The following is a 16,486-nucleotide window of genomic DNA, read 5'->3' on the forward strand; positions in this document are numbered from 1 at the left end:
TATCGCACCAACCCCCCTCCCCGCCCGCCTTGCTGTTTTCCATCCATCTGTCTTTCCCTCTGTCCCTGGGCCTATCAACAAGATGAGTCACAGGCTTGTCCGTGTCAGGGGCTAAATGTTTAGTTCTCTGCTTTTAGCCATCCAAGCACAAATACACAGCGCAAAGAGATCCAAACTGGCCAAACATGATGATGCTGGAACTTTCCACCCTCATCGTGAGCAGTCGCATGCTGTATTTGGTCAGAGATAAACACAGTGTCAACAACACAGTGGAGACATTTTGTGCTTATTGTGGATGTGATGATCTTCAAGGCCACACGAAAAGATAAGAGCATTGGAGTGACGTTCAGCAGGAAGAAGGGATGGAGTCTGTTGACCACGTGCTTGACAGTTTCAAAGATTAGTTTGACTATGTGATTCATAATAAAGCAGCAGCTTTTGATGATTAGGATACTTTTGGAATTGCTTTATTGTTCAAACAAACTTCTACCTAAAGACATACAAATATTTAATTCAAAATACTTCAAGTGGTTAAAATCAGTATTTATACGCAGTAATAGCAATGTATCACATGACAGTCTGACAGTGTGAAAGTGGTCTCTCAGTGATGAACCTACAGAGATGTATTTCTCAAATCTGAAGTCTCCTTCTAGTTCAGGGAGCTTTACTGTATTGGGAGATGAGGTAGACTACTATGGCCTTATTTAAAATATGTACAGCAATTTATTTGGAGGGACAAATATTTTTTTGATTCTTTTTGCATTGTGTGATTCTTTGTGCATTGTGTTGCACTACACATATTCCCTAAGTGACCCCATAGCTTGCTGATTTGCTAAAGCTATGATGTTGTGTGTTTTGGTAATGAAGTGTACTTACACAAGCAATGGGTCTTGCTTGTTCTTTCACTTCCTGGCTGATTAGAAAAAAAACAAACAAAGTCAGGAGTTGCTGGATGAAACACATTAGGTAAGATGATGTTACATTTGTGTACGGAACATAGCTAAATTATCCAGCTAACTAACTGGTGTTGGTGATATATATTGTGCAAAACAAGAGATGTAGCTCTCCGAGCAGTTTTACGCAAAACTAAATAGTAAAGCAACAAACCTACGAGAAACTGCAACTTTTCTTTACTTTCAAAGTTGTCACTTTATTCATGAACATGTGTGTAATTCATGGCACAATTCAAAGGGGGTTAAAAAATGACTTGTCTTTAGCTGTCTCTATATAGTGAGTTTCAGGTAATTGTTTTTAACAACTTTACTGGTTTGGTTTACTCTCATTACTCTCATAATGCCGTTATCAGGTGTAGCAGGCAGCTGTTTACAGAGAAAACCTCATTGTACACAACTTGCTCAGTACCAAACAGCAGACATATGAATTGACATTCTGACAACAATGAGCTGGTGAACTCAGTGAAGTATTTTAGAAGATAAAAAGCCAGAGACTAAAACAGAACTTAAAGGAGAGTGAATTCTGGACTTTTACACTAACCAGTTGGCTAAACACAACACAATGAAAATTTTGCTCCATAACTGCTGGATGTGTAAATAAACAACTGTCTGCTACCAACTTCATCATATCAACTTAAAACATGCTCATATGTCAGCTTTTTGTTCATAACATTTTTTTGCTGCTCCTAAGTGGACATAAGATCAGCTGATGCAGGTTTAAGATGAATAATAAGGCACATTTATTTCAAAATCAGTAATAACATATCAGTACACCCCATTAGTACTCATTTTAAGAGATACTTGAAAAGCAGAGTGAATGTGAGTTTTATCGCTAAATTAGGTCACGATGTTGACGAGACATGTCGTCATCCTGTGAAGAAATTCTGACTCGTGAGTGAAGCTGAGTGGAAAGACTTACAGGAGAAATGGTTCAGTTTGACTTCTTGTGTGCATTCATCATCATCTGTTTCTTCAGATGGTTGCGTCGTTGTGCTTTTGATCCATCTCCAGCCCCCACACGCGCGCGCACGCGCACACACACACACACACACACACACACACACACACACACACACACACACACACACACACACATAGAACTTAAAGCAAAGTATTCAACCAGACATAATAATTATCTAAAGTTTGCTTCCCTATTTATTTATTTTTTATTTTCTTTAGTTACATATTTATCTATTTGGTGTGTCTTCCTGTTTGTGCCTTGCTCTTATAAAGTGATGTCATTCTGGGCGTGCACACTGTTGAATTGATTGGTGTCAAAGGGTGACAGATCAGGGTAACTGACTGGCTTAGATATTCTCTGTGCATATTTCATCTGTATGTGAGCTTATGTTTTTTCTGGATGGGCTGTGCATGTTTTTTGTTTTTTAACTGTGGATACTACTGTGTTTTTGGAAAAGGCTTGACCTCTGAGCTTCAGATATGTGTGTTTGTGGTTCTCCTGAGAGACAGATGTAGCGATACTGTGGATACTCGTAGGTTACCGCTCTGTATTACCTAGACAAGGCCTCTCTGTCACAACCTAGGTCTCAGTCTTTCTTTCCACTCCTTTATTTATCCCTTCTTCCCCTTCTTATTTATCCATCTCTCCCTCCTCCCTCAGCTGATGCTCACGCAGACATCCCATAGCACTCCCTAAATCACTCTTTGACAGAAAGAGGGAAAGAAAAGGGAGATAGAGAGAGAGATAAAGGGTAGAGAGATAGATAGGGGAAAAAGAGAGGGATGAGGGTTTGAGCATACATGGAATGAACCTATCAATCCAGGGTGCCTATTATCCTGTGTGAAATGCCTCTCGCTAGCAGACGCCTAGTTAGTGTGCCTGTTCAAAATTAATAAAACGCCAGCCGAGTCTGGGCTGAGACTGCGACAGGCCTGGTTATTGATTAAGTCATGTCACAGGAATGGAAGGCTCTGCCATTAAAAGTACAAATTATGCAGCACGTTTAGCCATGCCTCTTATTCATGTAGGAGACAGGCAAGAGTCACTGGAAGAATGGAAGCCTGCTCCATTTTCTTACACTGTCCAACGTGCCTCTCTCTCTCTATTGTGTGGGCCTTTTGTTGTATTTAGGATCCTAATAATGTGAGCTTGTGTGAAAGGAGAAGGTTAGACTGCTAGTGTCTGAAAATGGCCTGAGACAAGACAGTCAGAACAAGACAAAGAAGAGGGAGACAAAGAGCGATCGCTTTGCTGTGTGCAGCAGGACAAAGAAAACTCACAGAGTAGTGCAGAAAACACAGCGAGCGCGACTTAGAGTTGAACAGACAACGCACAGAGCCTGGAAGTACTTTTCAGGAGTCAGAGCTTCCCAGTGAAAAGAAGCCATTTAATCATGTAACAAATTAAATGATATTATTTTGACACGCAGCCAGATGGCACGGCTCCTCTCGTCTTCAGTGTGAAGAGTGATGGAGAGAGGGGGTTGAAACAGAGAGAGGGTTGATGGAGATGGAGGCGCTCGGAGAGAGGTAAAATTAATTTGTCAGGAGTATGTATGTTGTAAGCTTCCTGTGCTGGGTGCTTGGAGTCAGCGCTGTGATGTGCGAGGAGAGTAACAAGACAGGAGCAACGCGTGAGGCTTCAATCAGCAGGCCTGTTTCTCTGCCTCACATGTAGCTCTGTGGAGGGAAACACAGGTTGATTTCCCCTTTAAAGTGTTTGTGTGTAGAGGAGGCTGAGGGTTTGAGTGCGGGGGGCAAAGAGAGATAGATAGGAGGGAAATGAGAAGATAGGTGGGAGGTGTCAATAATTTATAGCAAGTGCCTTATGTCAGAGAGGGCAAAAAGAGCTCTACCCTGGGATCCTCAGGCCAATGCGATGCTTGGAGCTCAGGCTCTCGTTAACACAAAAATGCACACTTTATACACACACACACACACTGACACACACACACACACACACACAGACATAGACAACCAAAGGCATATGTAAATGAGCATTTGCACACACACATTCACAGATACTCACCCATGTGTGCAGCTGCAGAGACACAGTCACAAACACGCGCACCACAAAAAAACAGCCTCACTTCAGTCAACTGGCAGGTCATTAATTTCTTGATGCACAGCCAGAGCACTGGAGATGAAGATGGAGAGAAAAAAAAACAGCGCGATGTGTAACTGTGTGTGTCCTGATCCAACCAAGAAGCACCCACCAAGCCCCTTAAGAAACCTATGTTTATGCATTTTAAAGTCTTTTTGTTGTTGTGGTTGTTATTGTTGTTGTTTCCAAATGAAACGCGGAAACCGTTGCGGCGACCTTTCAGATCTCAAATGGAGGAGGAAGAGAGATCTCTGAGTGGCGTGTTCTTTGTTGTATGATTTATTTCTGATCAAAAGTCAGAACTGAGGCCGCTTTCTCTGTGACTCTCAGGTGGACAAATGGCGTCATTTTTCTGTCAGAGAGGTTAGTCATCTGAACTGTGTCACAAGTGTATCTCTAGGCACCTGAAACTGTTGTTAAGTGGAGGCATGTCACAATACCAGAAATTTAGTTGATGCCAATACCAGTGAAATTCCACAATTCTCAATACCCTATTTCACACTACAATGAAAAAGAAACCCAAAACCAATAAAATAAATCCCAACAATAAATCCCTTGTAATTCAACATACACTCCTCTATAGACAAATCTTTAAAAAAGCAATAATTAGTGATGTCCCAATTAAGTTTTTATGCCCCCGTAATTCTGAATATCTGCTGATGCCGAGTCCCCATCCAATACTTCTATTTTCCTAGATAATACAACTGCACAGTGCACACTTCAAATACATCAGTTTTTAAAATAAATCCAATGTATATGCAAAACTTTATTTAATTTTTTTTTTTTACGTAATGACAAAGCATAAAATAACAAAGCTCGGGTGAAGTTCTCTCTCCCTTTAAAAGAGTATTCTCCAATATTTGTTGGTTCGATGCAGCCTTTGTTACCTTATTGAACTTTATTTCTAGAGTGTTTATTTTCGTTGTCTGTACATCTCTCGTGTGAATTACATTAATAAATGACCCTCCCCTTAATAGCTTTTTGCTAGAAGGGCTTTTTATTGCAATTGCAGTGATGTTGTGAGTGTGACAGGCCGTTGTCTGTCTCTCCTCTTGCGGGGAAACTTTATGTGCAAGAGAAGAAAGCAAAACGCAAGACACTCAGCTAAAATGAGTGCTCATTACTTTGGTAAAAAACATAAGTAAACACTGCATTTTGTTGTCAATTATGTCAGAGAGACAGAGGGTTGTAGAGTTAACCACAGCTGCACTCCACATCAGTGTGCATAAAACCTTTGCAGTAAAAACACCTGTGTGACAGCTGACATAAAACAAAGGGTCGTATGATCAGCCTTTAATGAAAAGTACTAGACTGCGTGGGTTCTTGAGATTTTTTAGGAAACATTTATTTAATTTAGCCTACACTATATTTACATATAGTTCAGTGCTTGTACATGTAAGATGTGATGGTTGGTGTTTTGATAGGCTATTTGCCCCGCCTCTCCTGCACTGTGGTTGGATGGCTGGTTGAAACGTGACAGTGATAAGCACAGGGTTTTACACAAACTTGAACGTATTACAGCTCTAGGCGACCAGAAAAAGAACACCAAATGTGGAGAGCCGTTTGTTGCATAATGTCAACATGCGGTGTTCCCATTTGTAAAGAAGTTAAAAAAAAAAAACGCTGGCCTCAGGAAAAAACATTTCTTTTCGACAAGTCGAGTCAGAGCTAATGCTGCAGCTGCACATGTCATCGTCTTTCATGTCATGTTCTTCTGCACTGGTAGGTGTTCTTCTGTGTATTTTATGACAGACCTCACTTGTAGGTGCATGTGTTACCCCATTATGATCGGGAGAATGTCAGCCTTGGTACCTTCGCTAACTGAAGAAAAACGAGTACCGTCATCTTTTTAGATTTTTTGTTTCAGCTTGGTGCCATCGTATGGGTTCTAGTGACATGCCTAGTTACGGAATCCCAAATCACTGCTAGGCCAAAAGAGTCAGTGGCAACATGATACTCCCTAATTCTTCTTAGCTCCTTGTGAGTATAGGTCCAATGAGGGAGAGGAGGAGGCAGGGCGCAGGGATAACAGAGGAATGTGAGTCCAATTAATCTGTTAATTAGGGCTATTATAGAACAGATGCTGGGGAATAAAAGGAAAATCTCCTTTGCCTGTCTGTCTCTTTGTTTATTCCTACTTTCCCCTTTCCCTCTTCTAAAGTACCTTTTGGCAATCAGTGCCTGTTTTCCCTTTTCCTCTTGGCTAAAGAGCCAGCCGTGGCTAATGGCACAGTGTACGGCAGGCAGACTGCCCCCTTGGCACTGCCCGCTGGAGGAGCAGAGGGCTTTAAGATGGCACAGAGCAGTAAAAATTGTTAGCTGAATAAAGAGGCACTGCAGGGAGGGATAGACCGGCTTTATGGCCCTCTGCGCACACCCGGGTGCTTAACTTATTGTGGCATAAGTGGCAAACTATGAAATGTCTTGTGATTCCTAGAATCTGTCCATTATTGTATATATGATGTTTTCTTCATGTGTGCCAGCCTTTGTGTGCATGTATGTACACTAAATTTCTCCTTGTGACTTTGGGCTGAATGGTCTAACAGCCCCCCAGACGTAGGAGGAGGAGGAGTGTTGGAACGAGGTAGCGACAGAGCGACAGAGGGGTAGAGAGGAGGGAGAGGAGGTGGGGGTGTGGGTGTGAGAGCTGAATCAGCGGGAAGCTTCGCTAATCGCCGCGGCTCATCTGTTAATGGAGTTAATGAAGAATGGGAGCAAACCAAATGCGCTGAGATGAGAGAAGTTCCACCACACTGCATAGGCCGCTGCTCTCTGTGTGTCTCTCCTCCACACCGCCACATAGACACAAACACACTCATGCGCAAACCCTAGCTTTCTTTTCATTCACCTTTACCCTTGCTATCCCACTCTGTTTGCCACATTTTCAGCATCTATTGACACAAAACACTTTCTTTTTGCACACCCTCGCACCTATATGCACATTCTGCTACTTTCGCACTCGCCCTTCCACACAGTCACCCTCACATATGTACACACACATACTTTCCTCGCCTATCCTTTTTCCATATGTTTCTTTATTTCGCCTCATAAAGTGTGCAGGCCCCGTCTTTAGCCCCTCCGCCCTCCCCTGGGGAGGAGATACACTGTGACAACACTGTGAATGCGCGGGAGGTGAAGAGATATTCAGCGACGCCATGCAGACCTCTCACCCAGCTGATATGGCTGATGGGCTGACAGGTCCCTGTGGAGACACACACACAGCCACTGCTCACTTGTTACAGGCTCAGTAGCACTTATAAGCAATTTATCAAACACTTGTTATTGACACAGCAGTTATCCCTCAATCAAGATACAATTTTGGAGCTCACTCCCATCAATCAAACATTCATTGAATGATTCAGATATTACCAGAGAGCCCTCAGGTCTGTTTGTTTACAATGTGCTCTAAGGAAAGTTGTTTAACGGCTAATCTGACTGAGAAAACACTGTGGAGGAGTAATTTTGGCAAATAATTTTCTCTTATATGTATTGAATTTTTTTTCCCCAAAGATTGCTGTTGCTTGAGGGAATATTTGTATTAACACATTTTACCTGAGCTTGTTGGTGCCTTTATATCCAGATGTATTAATTATAGCATATTTTGCTAACATACACACAGTGAAATCAGTCAAGTATACATTTAAAGAGTTTTTTATCTGTTGGACAAAATACTGTATGAAATGGCTGCATTGTTTTCTACATTACCGCAAACATAACTATGTTATTTCTGTGCTGTGGTTTGGAACATATGCTGACTTATACAGAGATATTAATAAATTTGTGTTAAGTTTATAGGGTCCAGTAATCTTAGCTGGACATTTAAAAAAAATAAATAAGAAAATTGGTATCCAGAAGCAGCAAGTGAGACTGCTACTCTACGGATCTACATCACGCATTTGAAAGTTAACACATGCTGACAGCATGTGTAGATCTATTTATTTATTTCAACAGGCAAATAAAGTGTTCAGTTATTTTGTTTTTTGCGCATGAAAAAAATACAAACATGGTTAGCTTAATGAGCTTGTAGTGAAAGATTTTTACAGTATTGCGCACCAGTAATCCAGTCCAGTAATCTTAGCTGGACATTTAAAAAAAAAAAAAAAGAAAATTGGTATCCAGAAGCAGCAAGTGAGACTGCTACGCTACGGATCTACATCACGCATTTGAAAGTTAACACATGCTGACAGCATGTGTAGATCTATTTATTTATTTCAACAGGCAAATAAAGTGTTCAGTTATTTTGTTTTTTGCGCATGAAAAAAATACAAACATGGTTAGCTTAATGAGCTTGTAGTGAAAGATTTTTACAGTATTGCGCACACACACGCATGTGCGCACACACACACCCACACACACCCACACACACACACACACACACACACACACACACACACACACAGAGTCTGCTGGTTAATCAACTGTGTAAAGTACCATATCTATCTTTCAATTTCCCCCCATTAGGGCAGACGCTGGCTTGATTAGGCCCTTAATCTCCTGAGATTGAGACATTAAAGCATGGGAGTGATGTATTCGCACATGCTCACATAGCGTCCCACCTAGCCAGAGAAAAATCATCTGCCACGATAGTGCCATGTTTGTTGCAAAACAGCCAGAACACACTCGCTACCTTTTCTAAAGTAGTTCATATCCTCTCTATTCTGAAATAAACCAGATCTTATAGTGCAGATGTGTTTTCCACAATTCCTGCTTACATAAGGGTCATTAAGTAGAAGCTGGTTGGATTGCTAGGCAGCAGAGGAAGCGAGGGATGGGCCTTCCTGTAATCTCTATGCACTCTCACATACACACATGGGTGAAATTGGGTGTGTTGGTGGTGGAAATTCATCCCTGTTATCCACTGAACCAGTTTAGACCCTCCTCCTCTCCTGTCTGTTTTTATTGCCTGAACTTGGCAAATATGTCAGCTTCTAAAACTGCCTTCTGCTTTTCACATTTAGAGGAATTGCAAAATGAAAAAGAGTTTAAATTAAGAAGATGTCAGAGTGTGTGCATTTTTGTGGTTTTAGAAAAAAAGAGCCTCATCTTTGTGGAGCAGCAAAGTTTGGACAGGAGGAGTACGGAGCAGGAGGGGCAGGTGTATCGAACAGAAGAGCAAAGATGTCTTGAGTTCTGGGCCATTTCCTCCAAGGACAATAACCCCCATCTTGTTTAACAACTCACCCGGCAGGGACTATTACACTGATTTTAATTGGCTCCCACTTTAATTGCCCAGGTGGAAGGAGGGGGTCTCTTTCCGTCTCCTTATGCTCTTAAAGTTAGCCCTGCCAAAATGAGTTTAAGGCAAAGCTGTGTGTGGGGAGAGAGTGTTCAAAAAACTATTAACATTATCCTGATGACACAAACTTGAATCTATTTCCATTTTCTTTTGTGTTGTATTCCTTCCTTTGCTAGAATATGAGTAAAAGTATCTGTGGACTTAGATCGTTGTCTCAGGTGGAGTTGGGAAGCAGCAGGGGAAGCTGAGCAGTCCTGTTTGATGTAAAACCACTTATTTCGGTCTGAGACAATTACCCTCCTGCTATTAGTACATGGCTACGCCAATGGCCTACACACTGTCCCGAACAGCTGGTGGAGACAGAGAAATTGAGATGGAGATGGGACAGTGAGTTGGTTAATGACAGGGAAAGTGAGAGTTTGGGGTTGTTTGGGGGGTGAAACAGGAGGAAGAGAGTAAAAAAAACAGCACACTGACAGGTATGTCCTCTGTAAAATGAGGGACACAGTGGAAGAAAGGGTGAAAAAAAAGAAAAAATGGAGAGAAGGGGAGTGAGGTGCTCAGTTAAGTGTGGCCGTGATGCTCAGCCCCACTCTCATGCTGCCCTGCTCCTGCTTTTGCTAAATGAACAGCGATTGTACCAATTAATAGTATTGAGTGTTATTCATTACAGCTGCCAAGGAGCAACCTCCTGCCTTCATTAGGCCTTGTCTAGCCTCACATTTCTCTCTCTCTCTCCACACCTCTTTCTTTCTTGCTTAAGGGTTTTGGTTTTAAAGACCTTTTGGGTTTATAGCAGAAAATGACTTTTTCTTGATATGATCCTTAGGGATGCACAATATTGGATTTTCTTGCGGATATCCAATATGCTGATATATAACAACTCATTTGGCTGATAACTGATTCCAGTATTGTTATATCCATATCCACACCTAGTTTTAGTGACCATCAAGTCTCTTTTATAGTGGAATTAACATCCTATTATACATACTCTTATCATGATGGCCCGCCAGCAGATGGAGACAAAAAATACAGTGCTTTTCAATATATGTAATATTCATTCATTGTGTAAAATAAGAAAAAAACTTCAATTTAGGGTTGATGCTTTGTACATGTTCACTTTGTAAACAAACAAAACAAAGAAACCTCACCACCACCAACAGCAAAAAAACAAGGGTTGTGAAATCAACAGAAGTCAGCATGTTGGCCGATTCCGATATTTAATTTTAAAGCCAATATCTGCCCGTACCAAAGATGTGCCCATATGATTGTACATCCCTAGTGTTCCTGACACTATTCACTTGCAAGTCTCACCTTTTCCTTCCTCTTTTTTTTTAAGCCCCTTATTCTCTATCTCATTTTTTTTTCCAGACCATCCTTGCCCAAAAAATGGTCTTATAAGTGGTTTGTGCAACAGGGTCTCGCACAAGTCTGATTTTCAAGACCTGCTCACGCACTGCAACAGCAACATGCACTATCGCAGCCGCTCCGCCACCAAGACATATGACCAGTTAGTTCACAGACCTGACCTGGCCCATTGACACAAGATCTCCGGCACAACTCCAAACTGCAAATCCTAAAATAAACCTGCACTGTTTAAAGAATGCTGTTAGGCAACACATTTATAATTATCATTCTGGGCCATTTCAAACTATGATATTTTAAAGGAAAGGTAATCTAATTGATACAATTTAAATGCTTTTTTTTTTTTTTTTTGCATATTCTCCTAATATTGAGCAGCATATCTCCACAGGTGACTTACCTGCAGTGAAGCATCTGATTGAAGTAGCTCTCATTTTGCTGTTGGCACAGAAAACAGAGCAAAAACATTGAATTACATTATTGTTATTTTCATTTATTTTATTAGTAATCATAACAGGAAATGAGGAGGTCAGGTGATGTCAGACGACGATTAAACGACAAAGTCGGCACAGGGAGCAGGTCAGGGTGGACGGATGGGTCAAACAAAAACATGACTTTCATCCAGGAGATCACAGTTTTTGACCCGTGTGTAACCTAACAAACTTACTCATTTTGACCCAAACTAAGACCCTTTTTCTAAAGCTAACCAGGCTGGTGTTGTGCGTTACTGCAGCGATGTCACAACACTAACCACATGCTTTAAAACTGTGATTGTGATTGTACATTCGCCTGTCGCTGGAACCCTCCAACAGTCATATACTGGGAGTCACTGACCTATTCAGTTGTTTAGGTGTGCAGGTTTGTTGCTTTTTTCTCCATTTTTATTTTTTCCTCGTCCCTTTTCTTCAAACTACACTTACAGATTTGCCTCCATTCAGTGTCTGAGTGTGATTATGCATGAGTGTGTGTGCACACAACGCTGAATTTAGTGTCTGACAGGGGAAGGAAAGCGTGTCCTGTCCCTCACCTGCAGGCCCCTCAGCAGTATGAATATCGGACAGGGTGAGGAGGGGCGAGGACATCATGAGGTTTCAAAGGGCCTTATATCCGAGAGCAGGGATTCCCCCGGCTTTCTCTGACAATAGGACAGGAAGGAAGGAGTGTGCAGGCTGCAGGAGTGGGCCAGGCGGTAACAAGAGACAGGACAGAGTTACATAGGAGACATGTGTAGGATGATGGGAGACAGTTTCCCTGCCTTGAAAAAATCGTGCAGAGGCATCCCTAGAAGCAGACCTAGCCAGCAGTATAACATTGAAATTGTGCAGTGGAAAATAATGACATGTAAGTGGAGAGGAGGATGGAAGTACTGGACTCCTGTGGCCTTGGGTTGGCTCCCAACTTATGCAAGGAGTATTTGTCCTTTTCTCCTCTATTCCACCATTGCCCAAACTTAAATAAATTGTTTAACTTCCTAAGTATAAAAAATCCCTCACCATAAACTGAACCTTTTTATGGCCATGTTAATGTCTGGTATAACATGCATCTTGACTGGCTGGATCACGAGTGGACAGCTCATAAAGGACTGAATGCACCAAATGTGTTCTCAATGCATCCTGAGATTCAATCACTCAGACCACGTTCTGGGCTGCCTATGAAATCTGATATCCTCTGTGTAGATGAAAACAAGAACTAATTTAAGCACTGGCCGACAGCGTCATTTTAACGTGCGAAACAAGAAGACAAAGCCAAAACAATTGGCCTGCATGTCAAGGTTTTTGTAAACTTTTTTTATGGGACTTCTTGTTCTTGTTCTTGTTCTTGTTCTGGTTCTTTTTCTTTATCTTCTTTATCTTCTTCTTCTGATAACAAACACACCTGTAATTCAATCACCCAAGATGCATTTAATACCAGGTGTAAACCGGGCCCATGTAACAGATAAATCATTTGTTTTATGGAGGGGTGTAGCCGGACATCTTGCATAACCAGAGTAGACATTACAGTTTGTGTTTTGGTGTTCATAAACATTTCCCCAAAGCTAGTATGGTGTCATCCTTCATCTCTTGGAGTAAAGCTAGATGGTAAAAATAAATTTTCCAAGAGCTCTGATGGTGTTTCCAGAATTGAAATCTCAGTAGTCAGCTCCTGGTTTGACCTTGAGCTTTCCTCCAAGGTCATAGGTGGAACCCTTAGCCCTGTTTCATTTAGCACTGCAAAGCTTTTGCTTTTTTTTTTTGGAGGCAGCTGGATGATAGCTTCATCGTCTGATATCCATTTCGACTTACCGTAACATGACTCATGGTGCAAAATAATCCAGTCAACAGCACAGCCTGGCCATGAAGGGTATGAGCTGCTTTTTGCTCAAACTGAGTTGAAGAAAGAAACAACGACTTTGCTTTGCTTTTTAGAGACAATAGAAGACTACAATATAAAATGTTTATAATAACTTCTAAATTGAAAAGCACAGTTGTTGGTGTGCCTTAACCAAAAGCAGTGGTTAAGAACAGGAAGTTAAAGGAATGGCTTTTACTTTCTGACCTCTGACTCTACCTTCTGTGCTTGAAAAGGGAAAGAAATGAGGAAATAAAGGAAGGAAGGGGACACAGATAAAGAGTTCTTATCTAAATTGTCTTGGCCCTGACCCTCATGTCTCATCATGACTGTAAATACTAAATCACCACTGTATCTTGACCTCTGACCTTTGCTACCTGACCCTCAGACCTTCCTGGCAGCCTGCAGAATGTGTTACATTAAATCAGACTGAAGGAATTCACTGTATTCCTACTCAAAGCAATTTACACTACAATACATGTTAACAGTAAGCGTCAACAGTAATGTATCATCGCCTGTAATGGCAGCTGGATGATAATGGAGTAGTGCAAGGGATGATGAAAAAATGCATGAACTCTGTGTGTGAACACGAGAGAGAGAGAAAGAGAGAGAGAGAGAGAGAGAGAGAGAGAGAGTGTGTGTGTGTGTTGTTGTGAAAGACCTTTTGAGAATGAGGGCATCAAGAGCTTCCCTGCAGCTGGATCCTGTCTACAGTGCTTTGGCAGAAGTATTCTACCCTCATGACCTTTGGCACATTTTGTTGTGCTATCAAGTTATTTTATGAAGCATTTATTCAGAAGTTCAATGCAAAATGAGATCAAATCAAATAACAAAAAGTAATAAAATAAAAAATAAAAAAATTTAGTCCATTTGCTTAATTGCCACAGTGTCTCAAGATTTCTGATGGTGTCTGTTACCGAGATGCAATGAAACATCACAGATGCCAATAATTTGTATTTTCTTGATAGTTTTGACAATGTGGTTTATCTTTATCATTATAAGACTTTTACAGGATCTTTGGGTATTAGTTTTATTGGAATATCACAGATATAAATGATATATCATTTGGATCTCAAATTAATTGGACATTTTGGAAATGAGTTAAGTACGATGTACTCTTTATGGTGCATATATGGCAACAGCCAGTAGCCAGCTGATTAGGTAATTAATCAGAAAAGATTTTGATCAATTATTCTCTTTATTTTTAACTTTTCAAGCAAAAATTGCAAACAGTTGCTGGATTAAGCCTCTCTTTTATGCTAATTGGCATCCTTCGTCATATATGATTGTGAGACAAACATTTTGGGTTTGGGACTGTTGGTTGAATAAAACAAGCAATTTGAATACATTATCTTGGGCTTGGGACATTTTTCTTCTGCTTCCACATTTTTTGACTCTTAAATCTTTGTTTGTGTTACAAAAATGTATTATGAAATTACAGAGAACCTATAAAAAAAGTGGAGAGATCCAAATACATGTTCAAGGCACTTTTGTGTATTTGAGGTGTTTGTGAGTCCAAAAGTCTGCTTTCTTGAAGACATGGAAAAGATATTAAACTCTTACTTTTTTATTGTATCTGTCCATCAGTATTATGGAAAAATGGGAAAGTAAAGTTTTGATAACAGTGCTACCAGCCTGCATCTGGCTAATAGATGAACTGACCATGCTGGTGGCATTGAGACATCTGGCTTTAGCCTCATGGACGTCACAACACATAAACTACTGACCAACCTGGACTTGTCTGCCGTGCAAGACAGAGATTTACGACACGTTAGTATAACCCTGCCATGCCTCACAATCTGAGGCCTTGACGAGAAAGTAGGAGAGGGAGAGCAAGAGCAAGACGGAGACAAAGATGTGCACCGGCACACAAACACACACACAGACGAAGAGACAGACACCATGACTTACACCCCGGTTCCTTTCCGTCGCTCCACTGTAGGCAGGCTGTTATTATGAAGACCTTCAATCCTTTTCTTCTCTGTCCCCTCACTCACGGACTCACTGCAGCCCTGTAACTCACACTGATGTCAAAACAAACACACAGATAAACAGCCAAAGCAAACACACACACGCAAGCACACTCGAACGATCAACAGAGACATGAGCAACCCCCCCTCCCCCGTCTTCTTTCCTCCCCTCCAAGTCTTGCGTCCCCCACATTTGCCACCAATATTTCTCATGAGCTCTCGGCCACCAGCCCTTCATGAATTTTTATTAAACAAAACTCTAAGCAGATTGATTTCACACCGGCTGCTTTATTGCATTTTTATTTAATTCTTTCTCTCAGATGCTCACTTGCTTCTCCTTGCCCTTACCTCAGTTTCACCACTCTCATCCTCTCACCTCTTCTTTCCTTCCTGACGCTTATCCTACTTCCTTTCTGTATTTCCTGCCTGTTTTATCCACTATCTCTCTTTTTTACACTGTCCTTCCCTCTTTCCCATTCTCTCTTGTCCGCCTTTCATTCTCTCAATTTCCTCAAGCCTCATTTTCCTGCCAGTCCTGATTTATACTCCTGGATTTGTGGCCCTGAGGAGGGCTGTTGTTGGTGGGCTGATGAGCTTTGTTTTGACTTTTTGTGTGTGTGTGTGTGTGTGTGTGTGTGTGTGTGTGTGTGTGTGTGTTTGTGTGTGTGTGTGTGTGTCTGTCTGTTTGTGCACTCTCCAATGTGTGAGTTTGTTGTTGCTTTGTATTTCAGCCATTGGTTGTAGCTCTCATTTCATTAAGTTATCTTCCTCAGCCTCTTGCTCTTTAGTCAACACTCCTTTCTTCTTCTGGTGTACAGCATCAATTTGATTTAAGAGCATTATTAGTTTAAGCAGATGTCATTTGCCCTTTTATAATACTTTAAGATTGCTTTACAGTCCCGTACACTTTGTGAAGGTATTCTAACTAACCAGAGCTTCTACTATTATGAAAATGTTTTCCAGTGCCTGAGCAGATAAAGATAGGTGACAAAAGAAAAATAAGGAGTTTATTAGTATGATGTCAGGTCACTGCAAGGCGCTAGAGAGGCTTCAGTGTGCCTTGACATGGATTTTTATGTATTTATTTTTTCAAAGTCTCTATGGCCGCTTTATCCTAAAAGATAATCCCTCATTTGTTGTTTGAGTTGAGGTGTTGGAGAGCACTGTCGAGCATGTTGGTCCAAAATCCAAAAGTTGGTTTTGGATCTGTGAATTGTGAAGATAAATTATTTGTTGTTTATGTTCTATTCAATCTCAACAAAACACTTAAGCAGTGGTTTGGGGATATACTTTGGTTCGCTTTCTTGCTAAGAGTTAGATGACAGCCAGAAGAAAATTTTTGCATTGTACGTTTTTTTTCTTTTTTTTTTTTTGTTAAAACTAATTTTTGGCATTTTTGCCTTGATTTGACAGGATAGGATGTGGGTGTGAAAGGGGAAGAGACAGGGGACGACATGCAGCAAAGGGCCACGAGCTGGAAACGAACCCGTTGCCACTGTGGCAGGGACATTGCCCTTGCACATGGGTCTGTACGCTTCTGCAAATCATTGATATGTTACGTATCACATTAGAG

Source organism: Plectropomus leopardus, chromosome 8 (genome assembly GCF_008729295.1).
Source record: "Plectropomus leopardus isolate mb chromosome 8, YSFRI_Pleo_2.0, whole genome shotgun sequence".
In the NCBI taxonomy this organism is placed as follows: Eukaryota; Metazoa; Chordata; class Actinopteri; order Perciformes; family Serranidae; genus Plectropomus; species Plectropomus leopardus.